We start from the raw sequence: 25,504 nt of genomic DNA on the forward strand, positions 1-25,504 counted from the left end.
CAATAAACTATACCCCAGGCTAATTAAGCTGGCTCAACATCTGTCAGTGCCTGGTTTGGACCTAGAAGAAGATGTCAGTTCTCCTCCATCATGGGCCTTTCTTCGCCTTTAATCTCCAAGATTGTCATTAACGCTTTGTCGTCTGTATCTTTCGTCTCGAGTTCTTCATTCTTCAATCTTCAGATCACCGTTCACATTTTTTTGTTCATCTGAAATCTTCTTCACTTCAAGTTGTAAGAGCTACCAGCCAATTTCTCCTTCAGTAACTAGGGTATCAATTTGGGACTAATCTTCTTCAAGAACTCGTTCTTCTTCGTTTTTTTCTTTTCATGTTTCTATTGCAAAAAGTTTAAACTCTTTGGTGCATAACTGTAGCACTGATTACAACAGTATCTCTTTTGCTCAAAATAGAAACTTGGAAAAAAAAAATGCCAATGTTCTCCTTCGATGCAAGTCTACATTCTGCATACAAACACACCATTCAGTTACCCCCCCCCCTTGATGGAACTATGTTGTCCTGGAGTATGACAATAAACTACACCCCAGGCTAATTAAGCTGGCTCAACCTCTGTCAGTGCTGGTTTGGACCTAGAAGAAGATGTCAGTTCTCCTCCATCATGGGCCTTTCTTCACCTTTAATCTCCAAGATTGTCATTAACGCTTTGTCGTCTGTATCTTTCGTCTCGAGTTCTTCATTCTTCAATCTTCAGATCACCGTTCACATTTTATTGTTCATCTGAAATCTTCTTCACTTCAAGTTGTAAGAGCTACCGGCCAATTTCTCCTTCAGTAACTAGGGTATCAATTTGGGACTAATCTTCTTCAAGAACTCGTTCTTCTTCGTTTTTTTCTTTTCATGTTTCTATTGCAAAAAGTTTAAACTCTTTGGTGCATACCTGTAGCACTGATTACAAGAGTATCTCTTTTGCTCAAAATAGAAACTTGGAAAAAAAGAATGCAAATGTTCTCCTTCAATGCAAGTCTACATTCTACATACAAACACACCATTAAGTTACCCCCCCCCCCCCACCCTGATGGACCTATGTTGTCCTGGAGTATGACAATAAACTACACCCCAGGCTAATTAAGCTGGCTCAACATCTGTCAGTGCCTGGTTTGGACCTAGAAGAAGATGTCAGTTCTCCTCCATCATGGGCCTTTCTTCACCTTTAACCTCCAAGATTGTTATTAACGCTTTGTCGTCATTATCTTTCATCTCAAGTTCTTTATTCCTCAATCTCCAGATCACCGTTCACATGGGAGATTCCTCTTTATACAACATTTATTGTGGACATTTTTCTCTTCTTCAATTGAAATCTTCTTCACTTCAACATGTAAGAGCTACCGGCCAATTTCTCCTTCAGTAACTAGGGTATCAATTTGGGACTAATCTTCTTCAAGAACTCATTCTTCTTTGTTTTTTTCTTTTCACATTTCTGTTGCAAAAAGTTTAAACTCTTTGGTGCATACCTGTAGCACTGATTACAAGAGTACCTCTTTTGCTCAAAATGGAAACTTGAAAAAAAAAAAAATGCAAATGTTCTCCTTCGATGCAAGTCTACATTCTACATACAAACACTCTATTAAGTTACCCCCTCCCCCAATGGAACTATGTTGCCTGGAGTATGACAATAAACTACACCCCAGGCTAATTAAGCTGGCTCAACATCTGTCAGTGCCTGGTTTGGACCTAGAAGAAGATGTCAGTTCTCCTCCATCATGGGCCTTTCTTCACCTTTAATCTCCAAGATTGTCATTAACGCTTTGTCGTCTGTATCTTTCGTCTAGAGTTCTTCATTCTTCAATCTCCAGATCACCGTTCACATTTTATTGTTCATCTAAAATCTTCTTCACTTCAAGTTGTAAGAGCTACCGGCCAATTTCTCCTTCAGTAACTAGGGTATCAATTTGGGACTAATCTTCTTCAAGAACTCGTTCTTCTTCGTTTTTTTCTTTTCATGTTTCTGTTGCAAAAAGTTTAAACTCTTTGGTGCATACCTGTAGCACTGATTACAAGAGTACCTCTTTTGCTCAAAATGGAAACTTGAAAAAAAAAGAATGCAAATGTTCTCCTTCGATGCAAGTCTACATTCTACATACAAACACACCATTCAGTTACCCCCCACCCCCCTGATGGAACTATGTTGTCCTGGAGAATGACAATAAACTACACCCCAGGCTAATTAAGCTGGCTCAACCTCTGTCAGTGCCTGGTTTGGACCTAGAAGAAGATGTCAGTTCTCCTCCATCATGGGCCTTTCTTCACCTTTAACCTCCAAGATTGTTATTAACGCTTTGTCGTCATTATCTTTCATCTCAAGTTCTTTATTCCTCAATCTCCAGATCACCGTTCACATGGTATTGTTCATCTGAAATCTTCTTCACTTCAAGTTGTAAGAGCTACTGGCCAATTTCTCCTTCAGTAACTAGGGTATCAATTTGGGACTAATCTTCTTCAAGAACTCGTTCTTCTTCGTTTTTTTCTTTTCATGTTTCTGTTGCAAAAAGTTTAAACTCTTTGGTGCATACCTATAGCACTGATAACAAGAGTACCTCTTTTGCTCAAAATGGAAACTTGAAAAAAAAAAGAATGCAATTGTTCTCCTTCGATGCAAGTCTACATTCTACATACAAACACTCTATTAAGTTACCCCCCAACCCCCCCCCCCCCCCCCCCCCCCCCCCGATGGAACTATGTTGTCCTGGAGTTTGACAATAAACTACACCCCAGGCTAATTAAGCTGGCTCAACATCTGTCAGTGCCTGGTTTGGACCTAGAAGAAGATGTCAGTTCTCCTCCATCATGGGCCTTTCTTCACCTTTAGTCTCCAAGATTGTCATTAGCGCTTTGTCGTCTGTATCTTTCGTCTCGAGTTCTTCATTCTTCAATCTCCAGATCACCGTTCACATTTTATTGTTCATCTGAAATCTTCTTCACTTCAAGTTGTAAGAGCTACCGGCCAATTTCTCCTTCAGTAACTAGGGTATCAATTTGGGACTAATCTTCTTCAAGAACTCGTTCTTCTTCGTTTTTTTCTTTTCATGTTTCTGTTGCAAAAAGTTTAAACTCTTTGGTGCTTATACTTGTAGCACTGATTACAAGAGTACCTCTTTTGCTCAAAATGGAAACTTGAAAAAAAAAAAATACGCAAATGTTTTCCTTCGATGCAAGTCTACATTCTACATACAAACACACCATTAAGTTACCCCCTCCCCCCCCCCCCGATGGAACTATGTTGTCCTGGAGTATGACAATAAACTACACCCCAGGCTAATTAAGCTGGCTCAACCTCTGTCAGTGCCTGGTTTGGACCTAGAAGAAGATGTCAGTTCTCCATCATGGGCCTTTCTTCACCTTTAATCTCCAAGATTGTCATTAACACTTTGTCGTCTGTATCTTTCGTCTCGAATTCTTCATTCTTCAATCTTCAGATCACCGTTTACATGGGAGATTTCTCTTCAAACAACATTTGTTGTGGACATTTTTCTCTTCTTCAATTGAAATCTTCTTCACTTCAAGATGTAAGAGCTATCGGCCAATTTCTCCTTCAGTAACTAGGGTATCAATATGGGACTAATCTTCTTCAAGAACTCATTCTTCTTCGTTTTTTTCTTTTCACATTTCTATTGCAAAAAGTTTAAACTCTTTGGTGCATACCTGTAGCACTGATTACAAGAGTACCTCTTTTGCTCAAAATGGAAACTTGAAAAAAAAAAGAATGCAAATGTTCTCCATCGATGCAAGTCTACATTCTACATACAAACACTCTATTAAGTTACCCCCCCCCCCCCCCCCCGATGGAACTATGTTGTCCTGGAGTATGACAATAAACTACACCCCAGGCTAATTAAGCTGGCTCAACATCTGTCAGTGCCTGGTTTGGACCTAGAAGAAGATGTCAGTTCTCCTCCATCATGGGCCTTTCTTCACCTTTAATCTCCAAGATTGTCATTGACGCTTTGTCGTCTGTATCTTTCGCCTGTAGTTCTTCATTCTTCAATCTCCAGATCACCGTTCACATTTTATTGTTCATCTGAAATCTTCTTCACTTCAAGTTGTAAGAGGTACCGGCCAATTTCTCCTTCAGTAACTAGAGTATCAATTTGGGACTAATCTTCTTCAAGAACTCGTTCTTCTTCGTTTTTTTCTTTTCATGTTTCTGTTGCAAAAAGTTTAAACTCTTTGGTGCATACCTGTAGCACTGATTACAAGAGTACCTCTTTTGCTCAAAATGGAAACTTGAAAAAAAAAAGAATGCAAATGTTCTCCTTCGATGCAAGTCTACATTCTACATACAAACACTCTATTAAGTTACCGCCCCCAACCCCCCCCCCCCCCCCCCCGATGGAACTATGTTGTCCTGGAGTATGACAATAAACTACACCCCAGGCTAATTAAGCTGGCTCAACCTCTGTCAGTGCCTGGTTTGGACCTAGAAGAAGATGTCAGTTCTCCTCCATCATGGGCCTTTCTTCACCTTTAACCTCCAAGATTGTTATTAACGCTTTGTCGTCATTATCTTTCATCTCAAGTTCTTTATTCCTCAATCTCCAGATCACCGTTCACATGGTATTGTTCATCTGAAATCTTCTTCACTTCAAGTTGTAAGAGCTACTGGCCAATTTCTCCTTCAGTAACTAGGGTATCAATTTGGGACTAATCTTCTTCAAGAACTCGTTCTTCTTCGTTTTTTTCTTTTCATGTTTCTGTTGCAAAAAGTTTAAACTCTTTGGTGCATACCTATAGCACTGATTACAAGAGTACCTCTTTTGCTCAAAATGGAAACTTGAAAAAAAAAAGAATGCAAATGTTCTCCTTCGATGCAAGTCTACATTCTACATACAAACACACCATTAAGTTACCCCCTCCCCCCACCCCCCCCCCCCCCCCCCCCCCCGATGGAACTATGTTGTCCCGGAGTATGACAATAAACTATACCCCAGGCTAATTAAGCTGGCTCAACATCTGTCAGTGCCTGGTTTGGACCTAGAAGAAGATGTCAGTTCTCCTCCATCATGGGCCTTTCTTCGCCTTTAATCTCCAAGATTGTCATTAACGCTTTGTCGTCTGTATCTTTCGTCTCGAGTTCTTCATTCTTCAATCTTCAGATCACCGTTCACATTTTTTTGTTCATCTGAAATCTTCTTCACTTCAAGTTGTAAGAGCTACCAGCCAATTTCTCCTTCAGTAACTAGGGTATCAATTTGGGACTAATCTTCTTCAAGAACTCGTTCTTCTTCGTTTTTTTCTTTTCATGTTTCTATTGCAAAAAGTTTAAACTCTTTGGTGCATAACTGTAGCACTGATTACAACAGTATCTCTTTTGCTCAAAATAGAAACTTGGAAAAAAAAAATGCCAATGTTCTCCTTCGATGCAAGTCTACATTCTGCATACAAACACACCATTCAGTTACCCCCCCCCCCCTGATGGAACTATGTTGTCCTGGAGTATGACAATAAACTACACCCCAGGCTAATTAAGCTGGCTCAACCTCTGTCAGTGCTGGTTTGGACCTAGAAGAAGATGTCAGTTCTCCTCCATCATGGGCCTTTCTTCACCTTTAATCTCCAAGATTGTCATTAACGCTTTGTCGTCTGTATCTTTCGTCTCGAGTTCTTCATTCTTCAATCTTCAGATCACCGTTCACATTTTATTGTTCATCTGAAATCTTCTTCACTTCAAGTTGTAAGAGCTACCGGCCAATTTCTCCTTCAGTAACTAGGGTATCAATTTGGGACTAATCTTCTTCAAGAACTCGTTCTTCTTCGTTTTTTTCTTTTCATGTTTCTATTGCAAAAAGTTTAAACTCTTTGGTGCATACCTGTAGCACTGATTACAAGAGTATCTCTTTTGCTCAAAATAGAAACTTGGAAAAAAAGAATGCAAATGTTCTCCTTCAATGCAAGTCTACATTCTACATACAAACACACCATTAAGTTACCCCCCCCCCACCCTGATGGACCTATGTTGTCCTGGAGTATGACAATAAACTACACCCCAGGCTAATTAAGCTGGCTCAACATCTGTCAGTGCCTGGTTTGGACCTAGAAGAAGATGTCAGTTCTCCTCCATCATGGGCCTTTCTTCACCTTTAACCTCCAAGATTGTTATTAACGCTTTGTCGTCATTATCTTTCATCTCAAGTTCTTTATTCCTCAATCTCCAGATCACCGTTCACATGGGAGATTCCTCTTTATACAACATTTATTGTGGACATTTTTCTCTTCTTCAATTGAAATCTTCTTCACTTCAACATGTAAGAGCTACCGGCCAATTTCTCCTTCAGTAACTAGGGTATCAATTTGGGACTAATCTTCTTCAAGAACTCATTCTTCTTTGTTTTTTTCTTTTCACATTTCTGTTGCAAAAAGTTTAAACTCTTTGGTGCATACCTGTAGCACTGATTACAAGAGTACCTCTTTTGCTCAAAATGGAAACTTGAAAAAAAAAAAAATGCAAATGTTCTCCTTCGATGCAAGTCTACATTCTACATACAAACACTCTATTAAGTTACCCCCTCCCCCAATGGAACTATGTTGCCTGGAGTATGACAATAAACTACACCCCAGGCTAATTAAGCTGGCTCAACATCTGTCAGTGCCTGGTTTGGACCTAGAAGAAGATGTCAGTTCTCCTCCATCATGGGCCTTTCTTCACCTTTAATCTCCAAGATTGTCATTAACGCTTTGTCGTCTGTATCTTTCGTCTAGAGTTCTTCATTCTTCAATCTCCAGATCACCGTTCACATTTTATTGTTCATCTAAAATCTTCTTCACTTCAAGTTGTAAGAGCTACCGGCCAATTTCTCCTTCAGTAACTAGGGTATCAATTTGGGACTAATCTTCTTCAAGAACTCGTTCTTCTTCGTTTTTTTCTTTTCATGTTTCTGTTGCAAAAAGTTTAAACTCTTTGGTGCATACCTGTAGCACTGATTACAAGAGTACCTCTTTTGCTCAAAATGGAAACTTGAAAAAAAAAGAATGCAAATGTTCTCCCTCGATGCAAGTCTACATTCTACATACAAACACACCATTCAGTTACCCCCCACCCCCCTGATGGAACTATGTTGTCCTGGAGAATGACAATAAACTACACCCCAGGCTAATTAAGCTGGCTCAACCTCTGTCAGTGCCTGGTTTGGACCTAGAAGAAGATGTCAGTTCTCCTCCATCATGGGCCTTTCTTCACCTTTAACCTCCAAGATTGTTATTAACGCTTTGTCGTCATTATCTTTCATCTCAAGTTCTTTATTCCTCAATCTCCAGATCACCGTTCACATGGTATTGTTCATCTGAAATCTTCTTCACTTCAAGTTGTAAGAGCTACTGGCCAATTTCTCCTTCAGTAACTAGGGTATCAATTTGGGACTAATCTTCTTCAAGAACTCATTCTTCTTCGTTTTTTTCTTTTCATGTTTCTGTTGCAAAAAGTTTAAACTCTTTGGTGCATACCTATAGCACTGATAACAAGAGTACCTCTTTTGCTCAAAATGGAAACTTGAAAAAAAAAAGAATGCAAATGTTCTCCTTCGATGCAAGTCTACATTCTACATACAAACACTCTATTAAGTTACCCCCCAACCCCCCCCCCCCCCCCCCCCCCCCCCCCCCGATGGAACTATGTTGTCCTGGAGTTTGACAATAAACTACACCCCAGGCTAATTAAGCTGGCTCAACATCTGTCAGTGCCTGGTTTGGACCTAGAAGAAGATGTCAGTTCTCCTCCATCATGGGCCTTTCTTCACCTTTAGTCTCCAAGATTGTCATTAGCGCTTTGTCGTCTGTATCTTTCGTCTCGAGTTCTTCATTCTTCAATCTCCAGATCACCGTTCACATTTTATTGTTCATCTGAAATCTTCTTCACTTCAAGTTGTAAGAGCTACCGGCCAATTTCTCCTTCAGTAACTAGGGTATCAATTTGGGACTAATCTTCTTCAAGAACTCGTTCTTCTTCGTTTTTTTCTTTTCATGTTTCTGTTGCAAAAAGTTTAAACTCTTTGGTGCTTATACTTGTAGCACTGATTACAAGAGTACCTCTTTTGCTCAAAATGGAAACTTGAAAAAAAAAAAATACGCAAATGTTTTCCTTCGATGCAAGTCTACATTCTACATACAAACACACCATTAAGTTACCCCCTCCCCCCCCCCCGATGGAACTATGTTGTCCTGGAGTATGACAATAAACTACACCCCAGGCTAATTAAGCTGGCTCAACCTCTGTCAGTGCCTGGTTTGGACCTAGAAGAAGATGTCAGTTCTCCATCATGGGCCTTTCTTCACCTTTAATCTCCAAGATTGTCATTAACACTTTGTCGTCTGTATCTTTCGTCTCGAATTCTTCATTCTTCAATCTTCAGATCACCGTTTACATGGGAGATTTCTCTTCAAACAACATTTGTTGTGGACATTTTTCTCTTCTTCAATTGAAATCTTCTTCACTTCAAGATGTAAGAGCTATCGGCCAATTTCTCCTTCAGTAACTAGGGTATCAATATGGGACTAATCTTCTTCAAGAACTCATTCTTAATCGTTTTTTTCTTTTCATGTTTCTGTTGCAAAAAGTTTAAACTCTTTGGTGCATACCTGTAGCACTGATTACAAGAGTACCTCTTTTGCTCAAAATGGAAACTTGAAAAAAAAAAGAATGCAAATGTTCTCCATCGATGCAAGTCTACATTCTACATACAAACACTCTATTAAGTTACCCCCCCCCCCCCCCCGATGGAACTATGTTGTCCTGGAGTATGACAATAAACTACACCCCAGGCTAATTAAGCTGGCTCAACATCTGTCAGTGCCTGGTTTGGACCTAGAAGAAGATGTCAGTTCTCCTCCATCATGGGCCTTTCTTCACCTTTAATCTCCAAGATTGTCATTGACGCTTTGTCGTCTGTATCTTTCGCCTGTAGTTCTTCATTCTTCAATCTCCAGATCACCGTTCACATTTTATTGTTCATCTGAAATCTTCTTCACTTCAAGTTGTAATAGGTACCGGCCAATTTCTCCTTCAGTAACTAGAGTATCAATTTGGGACTAATCTTCTTCAAGAACTCGTTCTTCTTCGTTTTTTTCTTTTCATGTTTCTGTTGCAAAAAGTTTAAACTCTTTGGTGCATACCTGTAGCACTGATTACAAGAGTACCTCTTTTGCTCAAAATGGAAACTTGAAAAAAAAAAGAATGCAAATGTTCTCCTTCGATGCAAGTCTACATTCTACATACAAACACACCATTAAGTTACCCCCTCCCCCCACCCCCCCCCCCCCCCGATGGAACTATGTTGTCCCGGAGTATGACAATAAACTATACCCCAGGCTAATTAAGCTGGCTCAACATCTGTCAGTGCCTGGTTTGGACCTAGAAGAAGATGTCAGTTCTCCTCCATCATGGGCCTTTCTTCGCCTTTAATCTCCAAGATTGTCATTAACGCTTTGTCGTCTGTATCTTTCGTCTCGAGTTCTTCATTCTTCAATCTTCAGATCACCGTTCACATTTTTTTGTTCATCTGAAATCTTCTTCACTTCAAGTTGTAAGAGCTACCAGCCAATTTCTCCTTCAGTAACTAGGGTATCAATTTGGGACTAATCTTCTTCAAGAACTCGTTCTTCTTCGTTTTTTTCTTTTCATGTTTCTATTGCAAAAAGTTTAAACTCTTTGGTGCATAACTGTAGCACTGATTACAACAGTATCTCTTTTGCTCAAAATAGAAACTTGGAAAAAAAAAATGCCAATGTTCTCCTTCGATGCAAGTCTACATTCTGCATACAAACACACCATTCAGTTACCCCCCCCCCCCCTTGATGGAACTATGTTGTCCTGGAGTATGACAATAAACTACACCCCAGGCTAATTAAGCTGGCTCAACCTCTGTCAGTGCTGGTTTGGACCTAGAAGAAGATGTCAGTTCTCCTCCATCATGGGCCTTTCTTCACCTTTAATCTCCAAGATTGTCATTAACGCTTTGTCGTCTGTATCTTTCGTCTCGAGTTCTTCATTCTTCAATCTTCAGATCACCGTTCACATTTTATTGTTCATCTGAAATCTTCTTCACTTCAAGTTGTAAGAGCTACCAGCCAATTTCTCCTTCAGTAACTAGGGTATCAATTTGGGACTAATCTTCTTCAAGAACTCGTTCTTCTTCGTTTTTTTCTTTTCATGTTTCTATTGCAAAAAGTTTAAACTCTTTGGTGCATACCTGTAGCACTGATTACAAGAGTATCTCTTTTGCTCAAAATAGAAACTTGGAAAAAAAGAATGCAAATGTTCTCCTTCAATGCAAGTCTACATTCTACATACAAACACACCATTAAGTTACCCCCCCCCCCCACCCTGATGGACCTATGTTGTCCTGGAGTATGACAATAAACTACACCCCAGGCTAATTAAGCTGGCTCAACATCTGTCAGTGCCTGGTTTGGACCTAGAAGAAGATGTCAGTTCTCCTCCATCATGGGCCTTTCTTCACCTTTAACCTCCAAGATTGTTATTAACGCTTTGTCGTCATTATCTTTCATCTCAAGTTCTTTATTCCTCAATCTCCAGATCACCGTTCACATGGGAGATTCCTCTTTATACAACATTTATTGTGGACATTTTTCTCTTCTTCAATTGAAATCTTCTTCACTTCAACATGTAAGAGCTACCGGCCAATTTCTCCTTCAGTAACTAGGGTATCAATTTGGGACTAATCTTCTTCAAGAACTCATTCTTCTTTGTTTTTTTCTTTTCACATTTCTGTTGCAAAAAGTTTAAACTCTTTGGTGCATACCTGTAGCACTGATTACAAGAGTACCTCTTTTGCTCAAAATGGAAACTTGAAAAAAAAAAAAATGCAAATGTTCTCCTTCGATGCAAGTCTACATTCTACATACAAACACTCTATTAAGTTACCCCCTCCCCCAATGGAACTATGTTGTCCTGGAGTATGACAATAAACTACACCCCAGGCTAATTAAGCTGGCTCAACATCTGTCAGTGCCTGGTTTGGACCTAGAAGAAGATGTCAGTTCTCCTCCATCATGGGCCTTTCTTCACCTTTAACCTCCAAGATTGTTATTAACGCTTTGTCGTCATTATCTTTCATCTCAAGTTCTTTATTCCTCAATCTCCAGATCACCGTTCACATGGTATTGTTCATCTGAAATCTTCTTCACTTCAAGTTGTAAGAGCTACTGGCCAATTTCTCCTTCAGTAACTAGGGTATCAATTTGGGACTAATCTTCTTCAAGAACTCGTTCTTCTTCGTTTTTTTCTTTTCATGTATCTGTTACAAAAAGTTTAAACTCTTTGGTGCATACCTGTAGCACTGATTACAAGAGTACCTCTTTTGCTCAAAATGGAAACTTGAAAAAAAAAAGAATGCAAATGTTCTCCTTTGATGCAAGTCTACATTCTACATAAAAACACACCATTAAGTTACCCCCCCCCACCCCGATGGACCTATGTTGTCCTGGAGTATGACAATAAACTACACCCCAGGCTAATTAAGCTGGCTCAACCTCTGTCAGTGCCTGGTTTGGACCTAGAAGAAGATGTCAGTTCTCCTCCATCATGGGCCTTTCTTCACCTTTAATCTCCAAGATTGTCATTAACGCTTTGTCGTCTGTATCTTTCGTCTCGAGTTCTTCATTCTTCAATCTTCAGATCACCGTTTACATTTTATTGTTCATCTGAAATCTTCTTCACTTCAAGTTGTAAGAGCTACCAGCCAATTTCTCCTTCAGTAACTAGGGTATCAATTTGGGACTAATCTTCTTCAAGAACTCGTTCTTCTTCGTTTTTTTCTTTTCATGTTTCTATTGCAAAAAGTTTAAACTCTTTGGTGCATACCTGTAGCACTGATTACAAGAGTGACTCTTTTGCTCAAAATAGAAACTTGGAAAAAAAGAATGCAAATGTTCTCCTTCAATGCAAGTCTACATTCTACATACAAACACACCATTAAGTTACCCCCCCCACCCCGATGGACCTATGTTGTCCTGGAGTATGACAATAAACTACACCCCAGGCTAATTAAGCTGGCTCAACCTCTGTCAGTGCCTGGTTTGGACCTAGAAGAAGATGTCAGTTCTCCTCCATCATGGGCCTTTCTTCGCCTTTAATCTCCAAGATTGTCATTAACGCTTTGTCGTCTGTATCTTTCGTCTAGAGTTCTTCATTCTTCAATCTCCAGATCACCGTTCGCATTTTATTGTTCATCTGAAATCTTCTTCACTTCAAGTTGTAAGAGCTACTGGCCAATTTCTCCTTCAGTAACTAGGGTATCAATTTGGGACTAATCTTCTTCAAGAACTCGTTCTTCTTCGTTTTTTTCTGTTCATGTATCTGTTGCAAAAAGTTTAAACTCTTTGGTGCATACCTGTAGCACTGATTACAAGAGTACCTCTTTTGCTCAAAATGGAAACTTGAAAAAAAAAAGAATGCAAATGTTCTCCTTCGATGCAAGTCTACATTCTACATACATACACACCATTCAGTTACCCCTCATCACCCCCCTGATGGAACTATGTTGTCCTGGAGAATGACAATAAACTACACCCCAGGCTAATTAAGCTGGCTCAACCTCTGTCAGTGCCTGGTTTGGACCTAGAAGAAGATGTCAGTTCTCCTCCATCATGGGCCTTTCTTCACCTTTAACCTCCAAGATTGTTATTAACGCTTTGTCGTCATTATCTTACATCTCAAGTTCTTTATTCCTCAATCTCCAGATCATCGTTCACATGGGAGATTCCTCTTCATACAACATTTATTGTGGACTGTTTTCTCTTCTTCAATTGAAATCTTCTTCACTTCAAGATGTAAGAGCTACCGGCCAATTTCTCCTTCAGTAACTAGGGTATCAATTTGGGACTAATCTTCTTCAAGAACTCATTCTTCTTTGTTTTTTTCTTTTCACGTTTCTGTTGCAAAAAGTTTAAACTCTTTGGTGCATACCTGTAGCACTGATTACAAGAGTACCTCTTTTGCTCAAAATGGAAACTTGAAAAAAAAAAGAATGCAAATGTTCTCCTTCGATGCAAGTCTACATTCTACATACAAACACTCTATTAAGTTACCCCCCCCCCCCCCCGATGGAACTATGTTGTCCTGGAGTATGACAATAAACTACACCCCAGGCTAATTAAGCTGGCTCAACATCTGTCAGTGCCTGGTTTGGACCTAGAAGAAGATGTCAGTTCTCCTCCATCATGGGCCTTTCTTCACCTTTAATCTCCAAGATTGTCATTAACGCTTTGTTGTCTGTATCTTTCGTCTTGAGTTCTTCATTCTTCAATCTCCAGATCACCGTTCATATTTTATTGTTCATCTGAAATCTTCTTCACTTCAAGTTGTAAGAGCTACTGGCCAATTTCTCCTTCAGTAACTAGGGTATCAATTTGGGACTAATATTCTTCAAGAACTCGTTCTTCTTCGTTTTTTTCTTTTCATGTATCTGTTGCAAAAGGTTTAAACTCTTTGGTGCATACCTGTAGCACTGATTACAAGAGTACCTCTTTTGCTCAAAATGGAAACTTGAAAAAAAAAAGAATGCAAATGTTCTCCTTCGATGCAAGTCTACATTCTACATAAAAACACACCATTAAGTTACCCCCTCCCAACACACCCCCGCCCCCCCCCCCCCCCCCCCCCCCCCCCCCCGATGGAACTATGTTGTCCTGGAGTATGACAATAAACTACACCCCAGGCTAATTAAGCTGGCTCAACCTCTGTCAGTGTCTGGTTTGGACCTAGAAGAAGATGTCAGTTCTCCTCCATCATGGGCCTTTCTTCACCTTTAACCTCCAAGATTGTTATTAACGCTTTGTCGTCGCTATCTTTCATCTCAAGTTCTTTATTCCTCAATCTCCAGATCACCGTTCACATGGGAGATTCCTCTTCATACAACATTTATTGTGGACATTTTTCTCTTCTTCAATTGAAATCTTCTTCACTTCAAGATGTAAGAGCTACCGGCCAATTTCTCCTTCAGTAACTAGGGTATCAATTTGGGACTAATCTTCTTCAAGAACTCATTCTTCTTTGTTTTTTTCTTTTCACATTTCTGTTGCAAAAAGTTTAAACTCTTTGGTGCATACCTGTAGCACTGATTACAAGAGTACCTCTTTTGCTCAAAATGGAAACTTGAAAAAAAAAAGAATGCAAATGTTCTCCTTCGATGCAAGTCTACATTCTACATACAAACACTCTAGTAAGTTACCCCCCCCCCCCCCCCGATGGAACTATGTTGTCCTGGAGTATGACAATAAACTATACCCCAGGCTAATTAAGCTGGCTCAACATGTGTCAGTGCCTGGTTTGGACCTAGAAGAAGATGTAAGTTCTCCTCAATCATGGGCCTTTCGTCACCTTTAACCTCCAAGATTGTCATTAACACTTTGTCATCAGTATCTTTCGTCTAGAGTTCTTCATTCTTCAATCTCCAGATCACCGTTCACATTTTATTGTTCATCTGAAATCTTCTTCACTTCAAGATGTAAGAGCTGCTGGCCAATTTCTCCTTCAGTAACTAGGGTATCAATTTGGGACTAATCTTCTTCAAGAACCCGTTCTTCTTCATTTTTTTCTTTTCATGTTTCTGTTGCAAAAAGTTTAAACTCTTTGGTGCATACCTGTAGCACTGATTACAAGAGTATCTCTTTTGCTCCAAATAGAAACTTGGAAAAAAAGAATGCAAATGTTCTCCTTCAATGCAAGTCTACATTCTACATACAAACACACCATTAAGTTACCCCCCCCCCCCCCCCGATGGACCTATTGTTTGTCCTGGAGTATGACAATAAACTACACCCAAGGCTAATTAAGCTGGCTCAACCTCTGTCAGTGCCTGGTTTGGACCTAGAAGAAGATGTCAGTTCTCCTCCATCATGGGCCTTTCTTCGCCTTTAATCTCCAAGATTGTCATTAATGCTTTGTCGTCTGTATCTTTCGTCTAGAGTTCTTCATTCTTCAATCTCCAGATCACCGTTCACATTTTATTGTTCATCTGAAATCTTCTTCACTTCAAGTTGTAAGAGCTACCGGCCAATTTCTCCTTCAGTAACTAGGGTATCAATTTGGGACTAATCTTCTTCAAGAACCCGTTCTTCTTCATTTTTTTCTTTTCATGTTTCTGTTGCAAAAAGTTTAAACTCTTTGGTGCATACCTGTAGCACTGATTACAAGAGTACCTCTTTTGCTCAAAATGGAAACTTGAAAAAAAAAAAAATGCAAATGTTCTCCTTCAATGGAAGTCTACATTCTGCATACAAACACTCTATTAAGTTACCCCCCCCCCACCCTGATGGACCTATGTTGTCCTGGAGTATGACAATAAACTACACCCCAGGCTAATTAAGCTGGTTCAACCTCTGTCAGTGCCTGGTTTGGACCTAGAAGAAGATGTCAGTTCTCCTCCATCATGGGCCTTTCTTCACCTTGAACCTCCAAGATTGTTATTAACGCTTTGTCGTCATTATCTTTCATCTCAAGTTCTTTATTCCTCAATCTCCAGATCACCGTTCACATGGGAGATTCCTCTTCATACAACATTTATTGTGGACATTTTTCTCTTCTTCAATTGAAATCTTCTTCACTTCAAGATGTAAGAGCTACCGGCCAATTTCTCCTTCAGTAACTAGGGTATCAATTTGGGACTAATCTTCTTCAAGAACTCATTCTTCTTTGTTTTTTTCTTTTCACATTTCTGTTGCAAAAAGTTTAAACTCTTTGGTGCATACCTGTAGCACTGATTACAAGAGTACCTCTTTTGCTCAAAATGGAAACTTGAAAAAAAAAAAGAATGCAAATGTTCTCCTCCGATGCAAGTCTACATTCTACATACAAACACTCTATTAAGTTACCCCCCCCCCCCGATGGAACTATGTTGTCCTGGAGTATGACAATAAACTACACCCCAGGCTAATTAAGCTGGCTCAACATCTGTCAGTGCCTGGTTTGGACCTAGAAGAAGATGTCAGTTCTCCTCCATCATGGGCCTTTCTTCACCTTTAATCTCCAAGATTGTCATTAACGCTTTGTCGTCTGTATCTTTCGTCTAGAGTTCTTCATTCTTCAATCTCCAGATCACCGTTCACATTTTATTGTTCATCTAAAATCTTCTTCACTTCAAGTTGTAAGAGCTACCGGCCAATTTCTCCTTCAGTAACTAGGGTATCAATTTGGGACTAATCTTCTTCAAGAACTCGTTCTTCTTCGTTTTTTTCTTTTCATGTTTCTGTTGCAAAAAGTTTAAACTCTTTAGTGCATACCTGTAGCACTGATTACAAGAGTACCTCTTTTGCTCAAAATGGAAACTTGAAAAAAAGAAAGAATGCAAATGTTCTCCTTCGATGCAAGTCTACATTCTACATAAAAACACACCATTAAGTTACCCCCTCCCCCCAGCCCCCCCCCCCCCCGATGGAACTATGTTGTCCTGGAGTATGACAATAAACTATACCCCAGGCTAATTAAGCTGGCTCAACCTCTGTCAGTGCCTGGTTTGGACCTAGAAGAAGATGTCAGTTCTCCTCCATCATGGGCCTTTCTGCACCTTTAATCTCCAAGATTGTCATTAACGCATTGTCGTCTGTATCTTTCGTCTCGAGTTCTTCATTCTTCAATCTTCAGATCACCGTTTACATTTTATTGTTCATCTGAAATCTTCTTCACTTCAAGTTGTAAGAGCTACCAGCCAATTTCTCCTTCAGTAACTAGGGTATCAATTTGGGACTAATCTTCTTCAAGAACTCGTTCTTCTTCGTTTTTTTCTTTTCATGTTTCTATTGCAAAAAGTTTAAACTCTTTGGTGCATACCTGTAGCACTGATTACAAGAGTATCTCTTTTGCTCAAAATAGAAACTTGGAAAAAAAGAATGCAAATGTTCTCCTTCAATGCAAGTCTACATTCTACATACAAACACACCATTAAGTTACCCCCCCCCACCCCGATGGACCTATGTTGTCCTGGAGTATGACAATAAACTACACCCCAGGCTAATTAAGCTGGCTCAACCTCTGTCAGTGCCTGGTTTGGACCTAGAAGAAGATGTCAGTTCTCCTCCATCATGGGCCTTTCTTCGCCTTTAATCTCCAAGATTGTCATTAACGCTTTGTCGTCTGTATCTTTCGTCTAGAGTTCTTCATTCTTCAATCTCCAGATCACCGTTCACATTTTATTGTTCATCTGAAATCTTCTTCACTTCAAGTTGTAAGAGCTACCGGCCAATTTCTCCTTCAGTAACTAGGGTATCAATTTGGGACTAATCTTCTTCAGAACCCGTTCTTCTTCATTTTTTTTCTTTTCATGTTTCTGTTGCAAAAAGTTTAAACTCTTTGGTGCATACCTGTAGCACTGATTACAAGAGTACCTCTTTTGCTCAAAATGGAAACTTGAAAAAAAAAAAATGCAAATGTTCTCCTTCGATGCAAGTCTACATTCTGCATACAAACACTCTATTAAGTTACCCCCCCCCCACCCTGATGGACCTATGTTGTCCTGGAGTATGACAATAAACTACACCCCAGGCTAATTAAGCTGGCTCAACCTCTGTCAGTGCCTGGTTTGGACCTAGAAGAAGATGTCAGTTCTCCTCCATCATGGGCCTTTCTTCACCTTTAACCTCCAAGATTGTTATTAACGCTTTGTCGTCATTATCTTTCATCTCAAGTTCTTTATTCCTCAATCTCCAGATCACCGTTCACATGGGAGATTCCTCTTCATACAACATTTATTGTGGACATTTTTCTCTTCTTCAATTGAAATCTTCTTCACTTCAAGATGTAAGAGCTACCGGCCAATTTCTCCTTCAGTAACTAGGGTATCAATTTGGGACTAATCTTCTTCAAGAACTCATTCTTCTTTGTTTTTTTCTTTTCACATTTCTGTTGCAAAAAGTTTAAACTCTTTGGTGCATACCTGTAGCACTGATTACAAGAGTACCTCTTTTGCTCAAAATGGAAACTTGAAAAAAAAAAGAATGCAAATGTTCTCCTTCGATGCAAGTCTACATTCTACATACAAACACTCTATTAAGTTACCCCCCCCCACCCTGATGGACCTATGTTGTCCTGGAGTATGACAATAAACTACACCCCAGGCTAATTAAGCTGGCTCAACCTCTGTCAGTGCCTGGTTTGGACCTAGAAGAAGATGTCAGTTCTCCTCCATCATGGGCCTTTCTTCGCCTTTAATCTCCAAGATTGTCATTAACGCTTTGTCGTCTGTATATTTCGTCTAGAGTTCTTCATTCTTCAATCTCCAGATCACCGTTCACATTTTATTGTTCATCTGAAATCTTCTTCACTTCAAGTTGTAAGAGCTACCGGCCAATTTCTCCTCCAGTAACTAGGGTATCAATTTGGGACTAATCTTCTTCAAGAACTCATTCTTCTTCGTTTTTTTTCTTTTCATGTTTCTGTTGCAAAAAGTTTAAATTCTTTGGTGCATATCTGTAGCACTGATTACAAGAGAACCTCTTTTGCTCAAAATGGAAACTTGAATTAAAAAAGAATGCAAATGTTCTCCTTCGATGCAAGTCTACATTCTACATACAAACACACCATTCAGTTACTCCCCCCCCCCCCCCCCGATGGATTTATGTTGTCCTGGAGTATGACAATAAACTACACCCCAGGCTAATTAAGCTGGCTCAACATCAGTCAGTGCCTGGTTTGGACCTAGAAGAAGATGTCAGTTCTCCTCCATCATGGGCCTTTCTTCACCTTTAACCTCCAAGATTGTCATTAACGCTTTGTCGTCAGTATGTTTCGTCTTGAGTTCTTCATGTAAATGTTTTCCTTCAATGCAAGTGTACATATTCTACATACAGACGCATCGTTAAGTTACCCCAACCACTCCCCTCTTCACTTCAAGATGTAAGAGCTACCGGCCAATTTCTCCTTCAGTAACTAGGGTATCAATTTGGGACTAATCTTCTTCAAGAACTCGTTCTTCTTCGTTTATTTCTTTTCATGTTTCTGTTGCAAAAAGTTTAAACTCTTTGGTGCATACCTGTAGCACTGATTACAAGAGTACCTCTTTTGCTCAAAATGGAAACTTGAAAAAAAAAATTAAAATGGAAGTGTTCTCCTTCGATGCAAGTCTACATTCTGCATACAAACACACCATTCAGTTACCCCCCCCCCCCCTTGATGGAACTATGTTGTCCTGGAGTATGACAATAAACTACACCCCAGGCTAATTATGCTGGCTCAACCTCTGTCAGTGCCTGGTTTGGACCTAGAAGAAGATGTCAGTTCTCCTCCATCATGGGCCTTTCTTCACCTTTAACCTCCAAGATTGTTATTAACGCTTTGTCGTCATTATCTTTCATCTCAAGTTCTTTATTCCTCAATCTCCAGATCACCGTTCACATGGGAGATTCCTCTTCATACAACATTTATTGTGGACATTTTTCTCTTCTTCAATTGAAATCTTCTTCACTTCAAGATGTAAGAGCTACCGGCCAATTTCTCCTTCAGTAACTAGGGTATCAATTTGGGACTAATCTTCTTCAAGAACTCGTTCTACTTCGTTTTTTTCTTTTCATGTTTCTGTTGCAAAAAGTTTAAATTCTTTGGTGCATATCTGTAGCACTGATTACAAGAGTACCTCTTTTGCTGAAAATGGAAACTTGAAAGAAAAAGAATGCAAATGTTCTCCTTCGATGCAAGTCTACATTCTACATACAAACACACCATTAAGTTACCCCCTCCCCCCCTCCCCCCGATGGAACTATGTTGTCCTGGAGTATGACAATAAACTACACCCCAGGCTATTTAAGCTGGCTCAATATCTGTCAGTGCCTGGTTTGGACCTAGAAGAAGATGTCAGTTCTCCTCCATCATGGGCCTTTCTTCACCTTTAACCTCCAAGATTGTCGTTAACGCTTTGTCGTCTGTATCTTTCGTTTGAGTTCTTCATTCTTCAATCTCCAGATCACCATTCACATTTCATTGTTCATCTGAAATCTTCTTCACTTCAAGTTGTAAGAGCTACCGGCCAATTTCTCCTTCAGTAACTAGGGTATCAATTTGGGACTAGTCTTCTTCAAGAACTCGTTCTCCTTCAATTTTTTCTTTTCATGTTTCTGTTGCAAAAAGTTTAAATTCTTTGGTGCATATCTGTAGCACTGATTACAAGAGTACCTCTTTTGCTCAAAATGGAAACTTGAAAAAAAAAAAAAAAAATGGAAGTGTTCTCCTTCGATGCAAGTCTACATTCTACATACAAACACACCATTAAGTTACCCCCTCCCCCCCCCCGATGGAACTATGTTGTCCTGGAGTATGACAATAAACTACACCCCAGGCTAATTAAGCTGGCTCAACATCTGTCAGTGCCTGGTTTGGACCTAGAAGAAGATGTCAGTTCTCCTCCATCGTGGGCCTTTCTTCTACTTTAACCTCCAAGATTGTCATTAACGCTTTGTCGTCAGTATCTTTCGTCTCAAGTTCTTTATTCTTCAATCTCCAGATCATCGTTCACATGGGAGATTTCTCTTCATACAACATTTATTGTGGACATTTTTCTCTTCTTGTTCAATTAAAATCTTCTTCACTTCAAGATGTAAGAGCTACTGGCCAATTTCTCCTTCAGTAACTAGGGTATCAGTTTGGGACTAGTCTTCATTAACGCTTTGTGGTCAGTATCTTTCGTCTTGACCTCATTCTTCAATCGCCAGATCACCGTTTACATTTTCTTGTTCAATTGAAATCTTCTTCACTTCAAGATGTAAGAGCTACTGGCCAATTTCTCCTTCAGTAACTTGGGTATCAATTACTGTCAACAGCTCTCCATTGCTTGTTGCAATTTTTCTGTGCTTACAATTAACTTGAGTATTTACCAACAGTGTCCACAGTGCCTTTAATGAAACAACATTTGCCTTTTTTTCACAGCAGTTTGGTAATTTGAGCTTTTTTGTAGGTTGGATGATTACTCTGTGAGTAGGTGATGCTCTATGCAACGCTTTGTCGTCAGTATCTTTCGTCGTGACACCTGCCTTCCATGAAAGATGTACTATTTGGCTGCAGAAGGTAAAATTGAAGAATTTCTTTTTTTTTGACAACCATAAATGGCTGACCGTGGTAGTTCGCAAATTAAAAGGAAAACGCAATTTCAAGGCAAATTTGTGTGGATCATTGTATTCTACTTTTAAAATATCTTTCTAACCATATGCATTTTATAACAAACGGTTCCAAAAGCTTTTTATAGACCAACTCATCCTATCCAAGGCACCAGTTCCTTTAAGTTAACCAATACCTCATTATGTCATAGCACTTTGGCATGAGAAGCTTTGAGAACCTGTCGCGCAGATGATGTAACTTGCCCGATGAAGTGGCACTCTGCCAGTGAAGTGGCACTCTTTCGGTGTAATGTTGATGTTGGCAAAAATTTTTTCTTAGTAACGAGCAATGGAGAGCGTTTGATAGTATAAAACATTGTGAGGAAACGAATCCCTCTGAAGTAGCATAGATTTTCAGAGAGAGGTAATTTCTCACTCAAATAATAATAGACTTCAGCTGAAAGCACACAAAGTTGTGCAAAGAGGATGTTTTTTCTTTCATTATTCTCTTGGACTTTAAGGACCAATCGAGCCTGAATGTTCACAGTTTTGTTATTTTATGCGTATGTTGGTACACACCAAGTGAGAGTACTGGTCTTTGACAATTACAAAACTTGTCCTGTTTCTTTGAAATGCTTTGTTTTGTAATGAAACCAAACCCTCATTTGTTTCACAGTAACTTGGTGACATGTGGAGCTTTCAGGACCAGTAACTGAGATCATGCCATTCACCCAAGGAGTTGGTGCTCTTGATCAGTCTACCATGTGTGGGATGTAGGTTTACTGCTGTGATCCTTGGAGGTAAAATTCTTTATTGAAACACGTGTTTTTTCTTCTTCTTCTGTTTGCCCTGGAACATCCTCTTCTTTTGAATTCAGCTGCGAACCCCCCCCTGTTTTTGTCGGAAATAAAGGAGAGAGAGAGGGGGGTGGTGGGGGGGGGGGGAAGGATTGTTTCCCCTCGCCCCACTTTTTTCCCCTGGGTTAACCTTAATTATAAATTAACATTTTGAAGTCAGCAATGCATCTTAATTGAAAATTTGTGTTTAATTCTGGTACTGCATACGTACTTAGCTGAATGCCAATGTGGATTATGCACAGGCATAAATACCTTGCTAATACGCAAAATATGCTTGAAGTAAGCGACCATAAGGGCTAATTCTTTGCTTTCAGTAAGCAGAGCCATAAAATTTGACCCTGCACATGCCTGGTGGGTGCTTTCGCATTCTTAAACAAATCCTGGATTCGCGCATGTTTGAAAAATCCTGGATCCGCCCCTGGTTTTAAATACAATGTTCAACAATCTAACAAAGTACCTCATTTTGTTCACAGGAGTTTGATACAAGATACATAAAGGCGCTGGGATGATTTCATTTTTCTAAGGAGGTGGTGCTCTGAGACCCTGATGTTGATGACTCTTCATTCTTGTGAAACATGATTTATCTGTACTTTGATCTATAAAGGTAAAACTAAAGATAACAGTGGGTGCGTTTGATTAGCTTCTTCAGGTTGACCCTGATCTGACCCGTTATGTTCGAATAGCTTTGACGTCATTCCAGGAGCTCACTCGGGTCAGCCCTAAGTGCCCTGCTTGTGGAACGGGTAACTTGGGGCTGGTCCGATGTGCATGACGTCACCACGAGATGGCGAGTGATCATTCGTTTCAGCTCTTGTCAGGGGCTCATCCGAATGAGCACCGCACGGTCAACCCGGCGATGCTAATCGAGCGCACCATGTGATGCTATCACGCTAAATGGTTTCATTTGTCAGAAATATCAGTATGGAGGAGAAACAAGTCAAAACAGGCCAATATAAGGGTACAATTTTCAAAAAGTTGTTTGTTTGTATTTAAATCTCAAAATGTCTTATTTTATTTTGGGCAACTTCTGATAAATAACATCAAAAAGGGGTTCAAATTAGCATTAAAAGAAAATATTCTTTCGCATACATGGGTGTTTCTACTTTCACAACTTTCAAACCAAAAGTGGTATCAACATGGGATTTAACAGTATTAAAGCTTTGACCATGCTATTTTAAAATGTACAAACAAATTTATTAATTACTCAGGTCTAAAAAAGACTAATTTCGCTTGATCGCCTCACCCTTAATTTTAATTAGTTGGGGGTTTTGGGTTTTTCAAAAAGGAAACCTTTGTTTTTTACAATTTAACCTTCACTTTAACTTGTTGTTTCACCTTTTTCAAAAGTTTTGCATACTGCTGTGTTGGGTTGTTTTCCTTTTAAAACAAAATTCTAGTCTTTAGTCTTTCTGGGGTTATTTATTGCAATTTCTTTAAAGGTCACTGTTTGTTAATCAGGCTCAAAGTTCACTTGTCTTATTCCTCCATTTCTTTCACAGAGACTCCTAGTTTCAAGATCATCTCCCACAAGATGAACAGAGTGCTGTCTCGATCTTCTCAGTTGCTTTCCACTGCTTGAGGACAAACCTGGACCCAATTTCATAGCACTGCTTAATGGCAACAAATTTTCATGCTTATTGTGGCATTAGGCAGCCATCTTGCGCATTCACCTTTTCTTTGTATTGTTACGTCATTCATTTTCACACCAAAAGGTTTGCGTAACTTTTTGCACCAAAAGGTAAGCACCAAAAGGTTTGCATAACTTTTTGTGTGCTTACAATTTAATAGCAGCGCTATGAAATGGAAACTTGCACAGTAAGCACAAAGTTTGCCGCTAGACAGCTCTATGAAATTGGGCCCTGGAGATAATGAATCTAGTTTTTGCCTCCTGTAGGTCTTTTCTGCCATTCGAAATGCAGTTGCAAAAAGTAAAAAAAAAAAAAAAAGTTTCAACAAATTTTCAAAATTGTCCAATCAAAAAAGTGCATTTCTGGTGTTTTGTTTCCCTATGGTAGCTGCATAAGAAAGGCAGAAAAGACCCTGGGGGAAAAAGTTTATAGAGACACGTTACCCTCGATTGAGCGTTTTTGTTTACAAATCATTGATTTACACAAATTCGTCTTGCAATTGTGTGGTTCTACTTTGTGAACTATAACATGGTCCACCAATTTGTAGTACAAATGTTTTGACTCCACAAAATGGCGGACCGCGTTTAGTTCATGAAGCAAACAGGAAACCACACAGGCATACTTCTTACAACATCTTTCCAACCATTTTTATCTCATAATAAATGTTTCAAGCACTTTTTACAGGCAAAAGCGCCCGATCTAAGGCAACATGTCCCTTTAATGTGCAGTTAAAGGCAGTGGACATGTTTGGTAATTACTCAAAATACTAATTAGCATAATAAACTTACTCAGAAACGAGCAAGGGAGAGCTGGTGATAAAACATTGTGCAAAACGACTCTCTGTGGGTACTAATTAAAAAAAAAAAAAGTTAATTTCTCACTAAAATATTTGAATCTGAGAAAGACTTCACGCCTGCTTTCTTTCTCAGGGTTCTAAAAAGCACAAATTTCGTGCAACAAGGGTGTTTATTTTCTTGCAGTTGACCAAATGTACCAACATTTTCACAGATTTATAATTTTATACCTATATTTTGATACATCAAGTGAGAATGCTGTTTTTTTGACAATTACCAAACATGTCCAGTGCCTTTAAACTATTATAGGAAAATCATATGTTGGTCTAAGCTTTGTAAAGAAGTACAACTATAACTAATAACTATTAAAGGAACACGTTGCCTTGGATTGGTCGAGTTGGTCTTTGAATAGCGTTTGTAACCGTTTGTTATAAAATGCATATGGTTAGAAAGATGTTTAAAAAGTAGATTACAATGATCCACACATATTTGCCTTAGAAATTGCGTGGTTTTGCTTTTACTTTGCGAACTAACACGGTCGACCATTTATGGGAGTCAAAAATTTGACTCCTATAAATGGCCGACCGTGTTTGTCGACAAGGTAAAAGGAAAACCACGAAATTTTGATAGATACTTGTGTGGATCATTATATTCTACTTTTAGAATATCTTTCTAACTATTATGCATTCTATAACAAACGGTTACATACGCTTTTCAAAGACCAACTCGACCGATCCAAGGCAACGTGTTCCTTTAATTAATACCAACTGAGTCAAAAAGCCTTTTGTCCAGTGGTGTTGGGTGGGGGGGGGGGGGGGGTGCACTTTGATTTAAACCAATAATGTAAAACTTTTGCTCCCTCAGGAGGGTATTTTGAGATCAAAGACCTGTAGTCTATATGACTCTCTCCTTTAATCCAAGAATTGATTTTAGATAAGAACAGTTAAGAAAAGATAACAGATCTAATGGTAGTTTTACTACAACCAAAAGAGAATAATTCAAAAGGTGAATGTGGCCATTTGGGACTGTATTAACATTTGACAACAAGCAAAGGAAATTCTATCCAAAAAAAAGATGCTGCAAACTTGAAAAACTTAAGTTTTTCTGAAATCACAGTACGAGATGGTTAGTTTTTCATTGTTTCATACATCTGACTCACTGCTCAGGCGTATGACTCTATAG

At 39.3% G+C, this 25,504-nt stretch overlaps 1 long non-coding RNA gene across 1 annotated transcript; it reads left to right on the forward strand.

Annotated features, from left to right (window-relative positions):
• The first annotated feature begins 20,353 nt into the window (after nt 1-20,353).
• Nucleotides 20,354-24,149, forward strand: LOC139944500 (uncharacterized). Its single transcript, XR_011786970.1, has 4 exons — nt 20,354-21,014; nt 21,720-21,843; nt 22,374-22,504; nt 23,400-24,149. It is a non-coding gene; the product is annotated as an uncharacterized lncRNA (long non-coding RNA).
• The last annotated feature ends 1,355 nt before the right edge of the window (nt 24,150-25,504 follow it).

The sequence above is a fragment of the Asterias amurensis genome, chromosome 11 (genome assembly GCF_032118995.1).
Source record: "Asterias amurensis chromosome 11, ASM3211899v1".
Lineage (NCBI taxonomy): Eukaryota > Metazoa > Echinodermata > Asteroidea > Forcipulatida > Asteriidae > Asterias > Asterias amurensis.